General features: G+C 36.6%; 1 protein-coding gene across 3 annotated transcripts in view; it reads left to right on the plus strand.

Moving 5' to 3' along the window:
• The first annotated feature begins 336 nt into the window (after positions 1-336).
• The window catches only part of LOC105390213, an 83,237-nt gene continuing 69,206 nt past the window's right edge, over positions 337-14,367 (plus strand). Inside the window, exon 1 of one of the 3 annotated variants that reach the window (XM_048633351.1) lies at positions 337-424. The gene's annotated coding sequence lies outside the window, so the exon portion shown is untranslated. Of the gene's footprint in view, positions 425-7,811; positions 8,007-14,367 lie in introns of those variants that run through there. The other 2 variants (XM_048633349.1, XM_048633350.1) reach the window with 2 other exon arrangements.

Raw genomic sequence — 14,367 nt, forward strand, 5'->3', positions numbered from 1 at the left:
GGAGCTAAAGTAACCCCCCGACTAGAGATGGCCGGTCATGTCTGTCGTGCGATCGTGATGCGCCATTGTGCTGTGAGTCTGTGATGCTTCACAGCGGACTCGTGACAAACTTTCACGAAATGCGCGTTTGCCAAAAACGCTTCACGCGAGGTTTTACTGTTTAGCCATGGTAAAGTAAATTTAAGCTCTGTTCCACAATGTCTGGTTAGTGGCTACCTGTGAGATAAAATACATGCTGTCATTGTCAAAATAATAATAACAGAGAGTGACAGCATGTATGTTATCTCACAGGTAGCCACTAACCAGGCATTGTGAAACAGGGCCTAAAAAATGGTTTCATTGGTTTCAGATCAAGTAGGTACATCAGTTGAGGGCTTCGAAAGGGAAGGAAAGGAACATCGCAACGTAGCTAACTCGTAAAGAGGTAAGTGTATATTTATTGTTGTCATAAACTGATCACAGTCTGATGACTGATGAGGTGATCTTCAGCTTGCTCCAAATGAACTGAAAAAAGTAATATACATTCCACCAACCAAGGGTTGGCTGGAAGAAATTGCTTCTTGGCAATAAGCCCGCCTTTGTGTACTTCTTACTTTTTCTGTCTTCATGTTTTTGTCTTTGTTTTGTGTATACAATAAAGTGTCTATAAATAAATAAATAAATAAATATACTTAAAAAGTTTGGTAATTTTATGGCAATTCCAAAATCGTATGCCCCTATCCGAAAAAAACAGTTATCTTCATTAAAACATTCAAATTAAGTAATTATACTATTTAGTTTTTAATTACAAATAAATAGTTGCGAAATGTAATTAACTACATTGCGGTTAACTCCGTTGTTTATAGTGGTTCCCTAATGATGAATTCGATTTACAATTTCATAACTATTAGAGCAGTTAGGTTGACCCTGTTCTAGCGTTATTTTAACTTTGTACACGGTATTTATGTTATCTATATCTTTACCCCTCTTGTCTAATTGTACGAATGTGCATTTGAATTTAATTCCTTAATTTACCAATAGTATAGTTTTAAGTTAAAACTATACTATTTCATTTATCAAATTATCGATAGTTAAAACTTTTAACTATCGATAATTTGATCTCCAACTCGCCTGTCAAGGATAGAGATTATGGCAATACACCTCTACCTACAGTGCATTATTGCATACATGTCATTAAAGATAAACAATCACTTTCAACATCACTTAATGTATCTCATCTTACGTAACATATGCAATTAAATGATTCCATATTAAAATAAAAAGTGAATTGAATGCTCTACTGTGACTGACTGCTATAATAGCCCAGTTTCTCACTTGTATGTATACATCTACTTACCATAAACTTAAAGTCCTATTCAAAGGTAATTTAGCCAATCGCAGCGCTGCATTCCATAAGTTAATGACACGATTGATGTGTTCGCATGTTCACTGAATGAATTTTCAAGGGTGGCCTTGTATCTAATTAGTTATAGTCCTTTGTAAATAGTAAATAAGTTGTTTAAGTTGTATCTGTAGATATAATTTTAGTAAGTATCTTTATATTGGATTGTTACTTGTATTTAAATAAGAATAAGAATAAGAATAAGAATAAATTTATTCAGATAACTATAGGTAATACATATTTTAAAAATAGGTCAACTCTTAAATCTAAAGGTAGGTGAAATACTGCTCTGAACTAGGAAATAACAGAGTTTTTCCTGTGTTTCAGATTAAAAAGTTACATAGAGAAACTTAAGCATCTAATTAAATAATCTTAGTAACTAAACATCTTAATATTATGAATAAGTTTAAACAAGGCAAAATTATGTAACAGGAATGTGCAAAGTAGAAGTAAAATTGCTGAATAATTGTATAATATGTACAACGTGCAGAGGTGACCGCATCATCATTTATTAGTAAACTGGGTCAAGATCGATAGGTATTAAGTACATACTAAAATTCTTTCTCAAGTCTATTTAGTTTGATACATTGTTTACGTGTAAATTAGCTTAGGTACGAGTTTATTATTATGGTTAGTAGGACAGTTCCGTGTGTTCTATTACTTATGTAGAATTAATCTAGTTCATTTAATTAAGATAAGTACATACATAATATTATACATGAATAAGTTCAAATTAGACTACTTAGTAAGAGGCGCCTTTAGACGTCTTCATAATTAATTGACGCAATGTACCGTTTCTGGGCTATAAGCTTAGCTGGGCATTCGGCATCTCCCGTCTTGTGATTGCAGGGCTTGTTGAAGTGGAGGCAGGTAGCACATTTTGGCGGCTCAGCTTTTTTGGTGCAATCGCTCTGCACGTGGTCTCTCTCCCCGCAGTGGCCGCACGTAGCGACCGTCTCCCGGCACGACTTGGCCGCGTGGCCATACTGCTGGCACTTGTAGCACCTGGTCACAATTGTGAAATCTTTCACAGGGCAGGATGACCAGTTAAGAAATACTCTTCCTTGGGCTATGAGGGCGCTGCGTATCAGTGCTGGAACTTCGACGATAAAATTGCAGGTCTTAGCATCTCTCATACCAGATTTATGACTTAATTTAATGCTGTTCATAAAGGACGCTTGAGTAGTATCCTGGAGTTTGTCGGCGAGGTTTTGGTGGTAGAGGTAGTTGAAGACTTCTGAGTCCTGCATCTTCACAGGAACTCCGATGATAGCAACTCTGGGGTTGCGTTTATGGGGCTCATCGATGGTAAGACCAGAGGTCGTCAACTGCTTCGACTGTTTCAATTTCTCGATATCCTCCTTAGTGTCGGTACTGATGATGACACCTCCATTTCTCGTCTTTCGTAACCCCGTGACATGCAGCTTCATGTCATTGGGGCTAATAATTTTCTGGACTAGTGACTTAGTGTCTTCACTTGATTTATTTCTGTCACTAGGGTAGATAGCTACCGAACTTGAGTGGTTGGGCTGGATATGGGGCAATGGTCCTTTTTTCAGGATATCGGCGAAGGTGGAGGTTCCGGGATGAGATTTTGGGGCTTCACTTATAATGCACTTAAGATCTTCAAGTTTTTGGGACAGGTTATTTTTATCTTGAACTGCATCCAGAGCGGTATAGGCTTGTCTAGTGTTCTGCCCCAAAGCCTGGTACAGAACCGCTATATGTGAGGTCTCACTTCCTACTTTCCGGCATAAATTGTGGATTCTAATTTTTTGGTCGGTATTTAGTTTTCCCTCGGTAGCAATAGTACAGATAGCGTTTAAACAACAGTCAATCCTGTTCATGTAGTCCTGGATCTCCGGAGTGGACAGTATCTGGGCACATTCCCTGCGTGGGCTCGTCGCGGGCGGCGCGGGGGGCGCGGGGGGCGCTGCTGCAGGCGCCGCTGGCGGGCTGCGAGGCGTCGATGCACTCATTTTACTGTCTATAGTGCACTTATGTCAGATACATTTTTTTAACTATCAATATTTTAAACACATTTAACAAATCTAGGTCACTATTTTGCAAGCGATTATTTAATTATGATTTATTTGCCATGTACGTCTGTTCTCGACGGAGGCCGATAGAAAAAAAAAGCTAATAGCTACTACACTGTCGCATTGGTGCCTCAACTGTAATGGTGGTGTATGTAAAGATAAATAAATAAATAATAAATAAATAAAGTTCTGTGTATCTTGACGTTCTCGCGTGTGAAACCGGCAGTATGTTTGCTATACAAGTTTTTCCATGCGCTCTCCTTTCGCCAATAACTTGATCAAGTTGATCAGCATACGGTTCACGTAAGGATTATATATTTTGTCACACGCGCCTGTTTAAATAAGCTCTGTGAGAGACTGGGTTACTCTCACGGGCGTATTGCCGTCATATATATCTGTGATGGCTGCTATATATTCGTTATATTTTGCTGAGACTGTGATAAATTATCGCGTGTGATGTGATGGGATACTTGGCAATTAACCCTAATCTGTGCTCTAAAGTATAGACAGTGATGTATTACAAATACTTACCTAATAAATACATGAAAAGTCATGAAAGCTTTATTCATAATTTTGTATGTGAATAAATCAAAATAAGTGCTAGCAAATTTGGATTTTATAACTATTCTCGAATTTTGCTTACTGATTGATAGAATTGATTGCCCAAAATATCAAGAAGTTCAAGAACTTCATTTTGAACTCAAGTCCATATTCGTTCAAAGGTGTACCTACGCTACGTATCGAGTTATCTCCCACATCCCCTTCACTTCTTGGGACTCAACATCAAAGGCGACTGAACTCCTACCCAACTAGAATGCAAGGTTCTAATTTCCTTGTGGGCTACTCTATCTTGACAAAAACGAACAAATAAGACTTGTCGATACGTTTAATACACCGAGATAGAGACGTGATTAGGCAAAAGCTCTCCAAAACTTTGTTTTTCGTAAGTGAAAGTCCCTTTCCCTTAACTATCCACCGTCATAAGCGAATCCAGACTGTCAACACTATAAAAGTGGTGGTGACCTTTGATGCCCTCGCTACGTGTGTCTCTTGAAGTGTTTCGAAATAATCGATGCTGAATCGATTCAAACACGTGCCTGCACAAAAATCGATTTATTTCTGAGGCCGTGCGGTACGAGTTGCGAGTACTCTTATACTGTAAACTTTAATCATCTTCATTTTATTTATCTTACATAATCGCTTATGTATACGATTATCGCCTTCGATCATAAGATTATATCGCTAACAATAATTTAAAATGTTGTATGAAATACATACCGTCTTGAGTCTGGAAAAGCTTCGTTTTGATACTTCCGTAAATAAATAAAAAAGAAGGCATAGAGCGCTTTTACGAACAAGTTACACTCGAAAAAATATACTGTATGTAGAAAAAAAAAGTTTATTTCGTGCCTGAATTTTACCCTTTGTATGTACTTTTATATTGTAATATTTGTATAATAAAGATTGAAATTTGAAAATCAGCAAAATTTTGATTTTGATTTTTTCTACCATTGAGCTCTTATTTTGAATTACCAAAAATGTACCACACATTAGGTTGAACATAAAACGGAAAACCTTAGACCGCCTCTAGCTTTTGCCACGACACGATAAGAAGAAGACTTTTTACTTGAAAAATAATGTTGACATTGTGATGATGAATTCATCATCCCTCATCGAAAAGTATAGTACCTACCTATAATATTATGTTTATTAGGTAAATGTTAAGGTTTAAGTATGTTTGTAAATGATTTGTTTATATATGAACCTGGTATGGAAGTATCGCTCCACGGAACGAAACCATTTATCAGTTGCAACAGTTTGTGCAAACCAGTCAGTGGAGCGAAACCGCTTCGTAATTAATACAATTGGATCGATGTTCATTTGACGGAATTGTGTAAAAGTAAAAATAGTAATTAAGAAATCATTAAACCAATCAGTTTTATCGCAAATTCAATATTATTAAATACGTTTAACTAATCCTAAATAAAATGTGAATACGATAGGTATAGTATATCGGTTGGATCATTCTATCAACACTCTCCCGAAAGCATCAATTTCAGCTTTTATTTAGATAAATAATCGGTGGTGTCATAGATCACCAATAAAGACTTTCAGTATATTAATTATCGCAATACATATTAAACATTTAACATTCACATATTATTCGCTGTACTCATTCACCAAACACATTATTATCCAGATAAATGCGATACCATATCGAATACAAATAATTGTAATAATAACTCTACACGCCGTACTCGCACAAATCATAAATTTAATAATACCGAATAACATTGAAAGCCGTAATCAAACAGCTAATCTTTTTATAACTAAAATGCATGTGCTATTAAAAAAAACTGGTCGAACTGACCTTTCCACGCGCCGGCGACACAGACATTTGTACCAGGAGCACAGAGCAGCCGCAGAAGTCGATGAACCTAGCTGCGAGCTAGACTCGCCGCCGACCAATCACAGCGCAGAGCTCAGTCTAGCCTAACCCGTCCGGTCTAGACTTCGGTTAGGTCACGCCGCGGCTACAATGCCTGGAGTACCAGGAGCGGAGAGCGTTGTAGGAAGTATGTAAATACTAAGTTTTAGCGACAGCTATTAATACATTTTACATGTGTTTGTATAATTCGCGGATTTTATGCAGTTCTAAGGCCGTCCTGTTTTGATGAGAAACATATCAAAGACTTTTTTGCAACACTATGTAAATCTTCTCAAATAAACATGATTAAAAATAGGCATTATAATTTTCTTTTGCATGGAGTACATCTTGTTACAAATTGGGAAAATGCCTAACTACGTCTATTTTGTTTAGATTCAGTATATCAATATCGGTTAAGTACTGAGGTAGGTACTAGGTTTAACAAAGTGGCGTGAGTGATAATGATTATAATTGCTATGTTATCTTTCCACTGACCACTTAGTGACTTAGCACTCGCAATATAATTACTTTAATTACTATTCAAGTATCTACTTAGAAACTTTATTTGGTACCTACCGATCCAACTAGCATTGTCGCTTCTTTGTTCAATCAAGTTTTTATGTCTTTGTAGAGTTGTCATTTTAGAAGTTGGCCTCATTTTAAGATTCTTGACATATATTTAATTCACAAAAATAATATGCGAATAAGTTGGACATATTTCTTAGAAAAATCAAATTAATGCATGATTATTCTTTGAAATTAGTAAGTATTCAAAATGTGAAAAAACCGACTTCAAAAAACCACTAAAATGTAAGAAATAATTTAAGGTTTACACAAATTCTACTCGTATGAGACAGTACAAATATACCTAAGCAGGAACTGTTCTTTTTTGATGTTGGTGCGGTGACAAAGTAATCTGAAGAAATATGGCACCAACTTCAAAAAAGAACAGTTCCTGCTTAGGTATATTTGTACTGTCTCATACGAGTAGAATTTGTGTAAACCTTAAATTATTTCTTACATTTTAGTGGTTTTTTGAAGTCGGTTTTTTTATTTTTTTAATTATTATTTTATTTAATAGTTTTTAGTTTATTTGTAATAATTTTCAATCAAAAGTAAGGTGCAAATGATACCAAAAAGTCCTACTAATCAATACGAATCATTCAAGCCTAAACACGAAGTAGTTGCTATATACCGTTGAGGAGTTCCCCTGACTGCCTTCCGTTTCCATCATCAGATCAGCTCAAGGTCACCATCATATTTTTTTGTTATAAGAACTATATTTACGTTCTTAATTTCATTAGAATCGGTTAATATGTGCCCAAAATGGAAATTCATACCCTGTTTTTACCCCTTTACCCACCCTTGGGGGTGAGATAAAATTCTGAAAAAAAAATGGGACCACCTGGGAGCTCAACCCAATACAACAAAAAAAGAATTTTCAAAATCGGTTCATAAACGGCGGAGTAATCGGTGAACATACATAAAAAAAAATATAAAAAAAAAAAAAAGATCCCGACGAATTGAGAACCTCCTCCTTTTTTTGAAGTCGGTTAAAAATCAGGTCATTGAAAATAATACGATAAGTAATAAAAAAAAATCTGGAAGCTAGCCCCATTTTAGCTTTGCTATAATTCTAAATCGAAATATCCATATTTCTAGATTCTAGATTATAAGGACGCTTTCATTTGTATTCTTACTAAATATAGCTGCGTTTACCTTTCCATATTATGACTCGGCTCGGATTATCTAGATACTTGATACTCAAATCGCTTAGCCATACCGCTAAATAAGCTGTGTATTCTATTACCTCAGTACAGTACATAGATAGGCACTCAACCCACGCAGCATCCACCTCACCCTCCGGCTAAGCCTTTGTTTCCTTCACACTCTTATGGCAATCCTATAGAGACGGTTTTGGCTCGGTAGCCCATGGCTTCACAGGAGCATTCAGTTGGCTAGGCCGGCCGGCTCCAGTGTTGATCCGACGCGCGGTGGAGCCACACCGCTGCACGTCTCTGCGCGCCTGGTACCCGGCGTCAAATAACTGCTAACAGTTGTGAATGGATTGAAAAGAAAAACTGTTTTTTGTGTGTGTTTGTGATTACTTTGATAATTCTAAAAGTGATAAGGATTGAATTTGGATGTGAAAACCGAGGTTAGTTTTTATTGTTATTTGGGAAAGGGTTAAAGGTATCGCTACACTACATAAAGCTGTTTCTATTTGAATTTCGTCGGTATTGGCGGTCCTTTATTTGTGGTTTCGGAAATAAATCGCACCACGACAGGCATCCATTCAACTAGTCTAACTACCTTTCCACCTCTACAACAGTAAATTATTCTTTAGATCTTGATTTGTAATTCTATTTGTCGCAAATGGTATTACTTATTATATTATCTTCAGCGGATTTACAAATCCCAAAGTTGCTCATTTTCCTCGTTATATTATGAAAAGGCATTAAATTAAATCATATTTAATTTATACTGCTCAAATTGTATTCGAGGAAAGTGAAAATTTATGTAAATTGCGCACCGGGATTTCGTTTTGTATGAAAAGTTTCGGTGTAGCAAGAAAATATTGTTGAGTGCTTCGGATGAAAGTTACGATTTTAAGTAGATAGTACATTTTAATTATTTGTATTATTATGATTTCGTTGTTTACATGATAATGATAAGACTGCTTAGAATTACCATCACCATATACTTACTCAAATAATCCATTACATTGGCAATTTTGGTTTCAATCATGAGTTTGTTAACGTATGATAATGCGTTTATACTTTTTATTATTATTTCCAATAAACGTCACTTTGGCCAGAATACATTTGCTGATTTTAGATCATAAAAAGGAAAACTTTTTAACTGAAGAAGAAAATTTCACTTTAACTTTGTCCAGGACTTGAGCAGAAAAAGTTAGTTGTTCAAAAAAGCTTAGGTAAGTAGCATAGGAACTTCATATTTCTCAACTTTTCTTTTATATTGGGGACGTGTACTTTCGGTTTATTTTGTTGAAATCTTGATGATGTAAATCATAAATAATCATAATATTTAGACATAAATGCGAAAGTTTTTAAGTATAAATGGATATTTATGTATAATACTCATGTAAAAATACCAATGGGCCAATTTTTTAGTATATATACCTAATAGTATTATTATCTTTTCAATATCCACCTGCCTTTAGAAAGTTGCTTTACAGTTTTATTTTTACGATGAAACGTAATTGAATGATAATCATATTTTGTACAATTTAATTAATCGTGGCGTGGCGATGTAAAATAAATTTGTAGTTTTAATCATTTGCTGGAATTACCTGTTCATTTATGTTTAATGAGTTTCCTTGTTGCTACATTTGTGCGAGTAATATTCTTTGTACTCTAACGCCCAGTTCCCTAAAGGTTATTCAAGGTTAGTCTCCGATTAAAACAATAAACAAGAGACTTCAGTGACTTTCAGTGCAGAAATGTACCTCAATTTTAGATTTTCACTTTTTGTAAGACGCCTTTTCTCCCTTTGTAACTTCTTTCAGTTGCAGTCACAAAAACACCCTGTACATATATGGCAGTAATAATACTTACGCATAGTAATAATAGATTTTCCAATGTGAACCTAGTAGTACCTACGTTATTAGGCGTGTACCAGTTCACCCAGTAACATAATTGCTTCCTCTGCGGTGATGTTTTATGTGCAACTACAACTCTATAAGAAGCTTTCTTTTATAATAACGTTAGTTATTGGAGTTCCCTATCTCTACATTTCTCACAAGTAAACTATTGTTCTGTGGTAAAAAAAATGGTAAATATACTGTCTAAAAAAAAGGATGAAAATCTTTGATTCGATGTCAATAACAAACAATAATATAAAATATCATCATCATCCGACCCATCACTTCCCACTGCTGGGGCACGGGTCTCCTTCCATTAAAGGAAGGGTTTATATAGGTATGGTTGCCCACTTACCCGACAACTCTCTAAGCGCAAACTTGCTTGTGTTGGGGTCCACCAACCCGCACTAGGCCAGCGTGGTGGACTATTCCTGAATATAAAATAACAACGTTTAATTAAAATTCAATAGGTGTAAGACTTATGGGTAAAATAGTGTGTGTTGTCCAGCACGAAAGAAAATCTTTAAAATATATTATACGGTTCAACATATTGAATTAACATACTTATTTTACCACTTGCTGAAATTGCATTTTTCACACAACACATAACACATGTCATTGATATGCCTGTTACTTTGCGTCGTATTCACTCAAGGTAAAATAAGTATAGTCGTAAACTGTTTTTTTTGTATATAAACCATACATAATATTGGCTAAGAGTCATTGCCTCTTCAATGTAAAAGACAGGACATTGAACTGATGCCAGAAGTAAATGACTGCTCTACTTATTTCACTCTGACATCTATAATGTATGTTACGAAACAAAAAATAACGGCCTACTTTATCTGGCTACTTTATGATAATGATAATATTATAATGTAGTATAGGTACTCGTAGGTACTTACACCGTAGAGGGCAATTTTGAGTGGAAACCCAAACAATGTTTTATACTTGAAGTACCTAAGTACATACCTATTTTTTCCTGCACATCCTGCGGATTGACTGGTAGAAAATGCTTTTAGCATTAAGTCCACCCTTTGTACTTTTATTTGTGATATTTGTACAATAAAGAGTTAAATAAATAAATAAGTACTTAGGTACTTAATGAAAATATCTGTATTTTTATTACGGTGTTGTCTACTGGATTTTTAACAATATATTTATGTCTGACTTCAAGGCAACTTGTATCTTTATCTTCCACCTATCATGCGTCATGCATCGGTCCTTGATCCAGGTCCAGATCCTACAAAACTAATTATTTCTAGATCATCATCATTATCATCATCCCCGAATCGTCCACTGCTGAATATATAGTCCTTCTTACAAAAAACCTATACCTAGGTACCTACTTGTTTTTAATTTGAAATATAAAGATAGATTCAAAACTTCATGCAACTCTGAAATAATGTTTCTGATCATGATCATGTTATCCCAATAATTATTTATCATTCTGACCTTATTATGTCTTGTAATTCATATTGCACTAGGAGCGTAATGTATTGATTTCCTTGAACACTATTAGCATAGTTTATATGTAGGTAGAAGTACCTACAGTATCAGTCTCAAACAGAAAATGTAACATACAGTACATAATTAAGTAAATGCAGGACGGATACCCGTAATTTTCAGATACCCATAGTACGTAGGCCTTTCATAGGTAGAGTTGATATTTACCCATAGACAAAGAGGACTGGAGAGCTCACCTCGAATAGGTACAGTGTAATTTTGTCCTTTTTCCTCATGGTCCACTGCTTGTTACGTCATGCGTTGCGCCTGCGCAGTGTCATATGGCACATCACTCTCTACGGGGGTCACTCTATCTTACAAAAAAATTAGATAAGGAGCGCTGCTGCGCTAACCATGACTAATATCTCGTTGCATTAAACGTCCCGATGGCATGACTACTCTCGTGCGTTCGTTTTTTGTGAAGCTAAAGTAACTCCATATTTGGGTGCGGCGGCGACTGCCGGCGAGGCGTAGGCGCAGCGGACTATTCTGAATGCCATGATTCCAAAGCTTTGATTTTCACTCTTATAATTTGGGGAGTCAATATAATCTGAAGTCAGCAGTTGTTCATGTTGTCAATACACCATCACTTCAGTCACTTTTTGTAGGAAGTAGCACATCAATCTTAATAATATTTTAGGATTAACTTTTTGGCTCCATTAGATTAAGTAAGTACCTATATAGTTATATGAGTTTACCGCATATAAATCTAAAAGGCTCCTTCGTGGATCGCGCACTGCGCAATAAATAAACCGGGCAGGATCCAATAGCACATAATTCACATAAACAAAACGATACGCGCTGGTTTTCAATCGAACCTCCTCTTTCAATCTCGGCCGATTCTGTAAGATTTCTCGAGCAGCTATTTACTTACTCTGAGATATGTTTCCTCGCTGATAAATAATCGAATTAATGTATCGATTCTTGGATAAAAGCAGATGCATTGTATAGTTTATTGTATTTATGATTATGATACACTTGTTTACTTTGTGCGTATTTTCATTTTATTAAATTACCCTACTTCTACTTCGTCGCTTCGGGTAATAGAAAGAAATTGCCTGTTTCATCATATTTTTACTATCCACGTTTGATTTACATACCTGTTCATGAAATTGTCACAAAAGCTTTAGCCTAACCTCGAGGCGGCCATCGGATTGGTCTTGATTGAATCATCATTGATTGACAATGTTCCGTTTTAGAAGTATAATCTCGAAGCTTGTCATGTGTACTACTTTCTAACGGCACTAGTTCGAGAAACGAGAAGACAAAATTGCAACAAGATATGATTGTAGTACACTTTACTTCTGAGATGAAGGAAGTGTTTGTGATGGCTAGAATTCTTCTTGCTTATAATTTTTTCCGCCTTTTCTCTCTCGCTTTACGAGTGTTATGATAGTCTATTGTTTTTTGTAGTAAATATTAAATTGTCTGCGTCATAGCTTCATCATTGGCAGTTAGTATGAGGACACGATTGCCTAGGAACCGCCAGCATAGCGTACATTCTCAACCATCGGTGACAATGAGTAGGTTTGTTAAATTATAACACCTTTCTGTTTGCGTCGGGGGTTAAAAGGGAAATTTCCTATTGTAAAAGTACTTATAAGTAGCAAAATTTACTCGGGCTATTTCGTTAACCAATGCTCAGTATGTATGGTCGTCCTCGAAGGCACGTCCATACAGACCGAGCATTGGATCGCGTTCTAGGAAACTTATTCCTCGCCGAGGCTAGCAACTGGTGGGTGTGCAGCTAATCGTATCAACCTCAACTCAAGCCTATGACAATACGTAAACAATGCTCCTCACTCTGTGTGACATCAGAGGTTTGTGCAGATTCGCAGAAGCATCTCTGCCATTGTTTGATGCAACAATGAGACGCCCATAATTGAGTTTCCGACTGGCAATTTTCTCGTTGACCTAATTTTACTATCAGTGCTCTCATGACAATCGTCGGATTAGACGCGAACAATGACAATGGATTATTATGTTATTATACGTGTATAACCATGTTGGAAGAGTTGGAACAAGGTCACCTTTTGTTTTGCTGTTCACGCACATTTTTGAAACTATCTAAGTTTGCGTTGCACACGCAATGTAAAGCCTAATGGGTTTAAGGGACCATAATATTCTAATTTTGAGCAAAATAGAATTAAGTACAGATGTACAGTTTAATGTATGTTACAACGTATTTATGGCGAATCTCGATATAGTGACCTTTATCTACGTCGATAACAAAACCATGTAGCGACAACTGTTGTTAATACATTTAAAAAAAACGCCTGGAAGGTCTCGAAACCCGGAACAGTCACGCACGTACCCAGAATGCGTGCGCATGCTATGACCCAAACCCACTGCATTACATACCCAGAACACGCAGGAGCATTTGATTTGATTACCAACAACCGACAAGTGAAGTTTTGTTTGTAACTGTACTGACTCGGCTCGAAATAACAAGTTAAGACAAATAATGCTAAGCAGCGAGCGCCTAAAGCCTGCTTCCAGCCCGCTGGACCGACGACCTTACGCAGGAACCCAGTATTAATTGAATAAGGAAGGTCATGGTCTAACTGTTGCGCTGCTCCTTTGAATTTACCTGTGTCCAGCAGTGGACGATACTTAAATGGTGATCTTCTAACCGTATCGGTGACAAACATAAGACCTGGATTCAGTTTTGACTTTTGTCACCGCAATACATTATTGGCTAGTGAAATTAGTGTTAGTCGCTAATACCCTGATTACACCTACCGAGTAGAGTGGCGGGTCGGTATCCTCGGCCGAGCACCCGTTCAATTTCTAGCCGTGCATTGGCCGATGATACTGTATCTCCACTCTGCTCGGTAGGTGTAATCAGGGTAATAATGCCCAGATGATGATGATGGTATTAACCCATGGGACAATCGACAGCGGTCGGTCAGCGGGTGTCGCAAGCAAGCGACCTTCCGTCATTCAGAGAGTGTCGACCTTGGCCGGAGATTGTGGCTCGCAGGTACATTGTCGTTTTCTAAAACTTAATACGGACTTCTGAATGATTGTGTTAAAATTTTGATGTTGGGTGTTTGGTTAGTTGACCGATGATACGGTTAAATCGTCCATGTTCAGGCTATTAACTTACGTAGCTTCGGGGTACGAAAACTCTTTTTCTTTCAATCTTTAAATAATATGTGTCTTTCTATGTATTCCTTAAAGTAAATCAAAAGTAAATTACAGTTATTAGGTCGAAAATGTACTGCCTGTTACATGTAATTTTGTGTGTCTCGGTCTAGCTAGAGAGAGATATCCTATATGACTCCTTTGATCATCCAAGTAAATGTTATCAAATAGGTCCTTCACGCATGGTCGTTTCGCAAGCAAATGCCTTTACCTAAGGCCAGGAAAAGTGCCGCTCTGTTGGAAATTTTCTTTTCTCGGTATT

Source organism: Plutella xylostella, chromosome 5 (genome assembly GCF_932276165.1).
Source record: "Plutella xylostella chromosome 5, ilPluXylo3.1, whole genome shotgun sequence".
NCBI classification, from domain to species: Eukaryota; Metazoa; Arthropoda; class Insecta; order Lepidoptera; family Plutellidae; genus Plutella; species Plutella xylostella.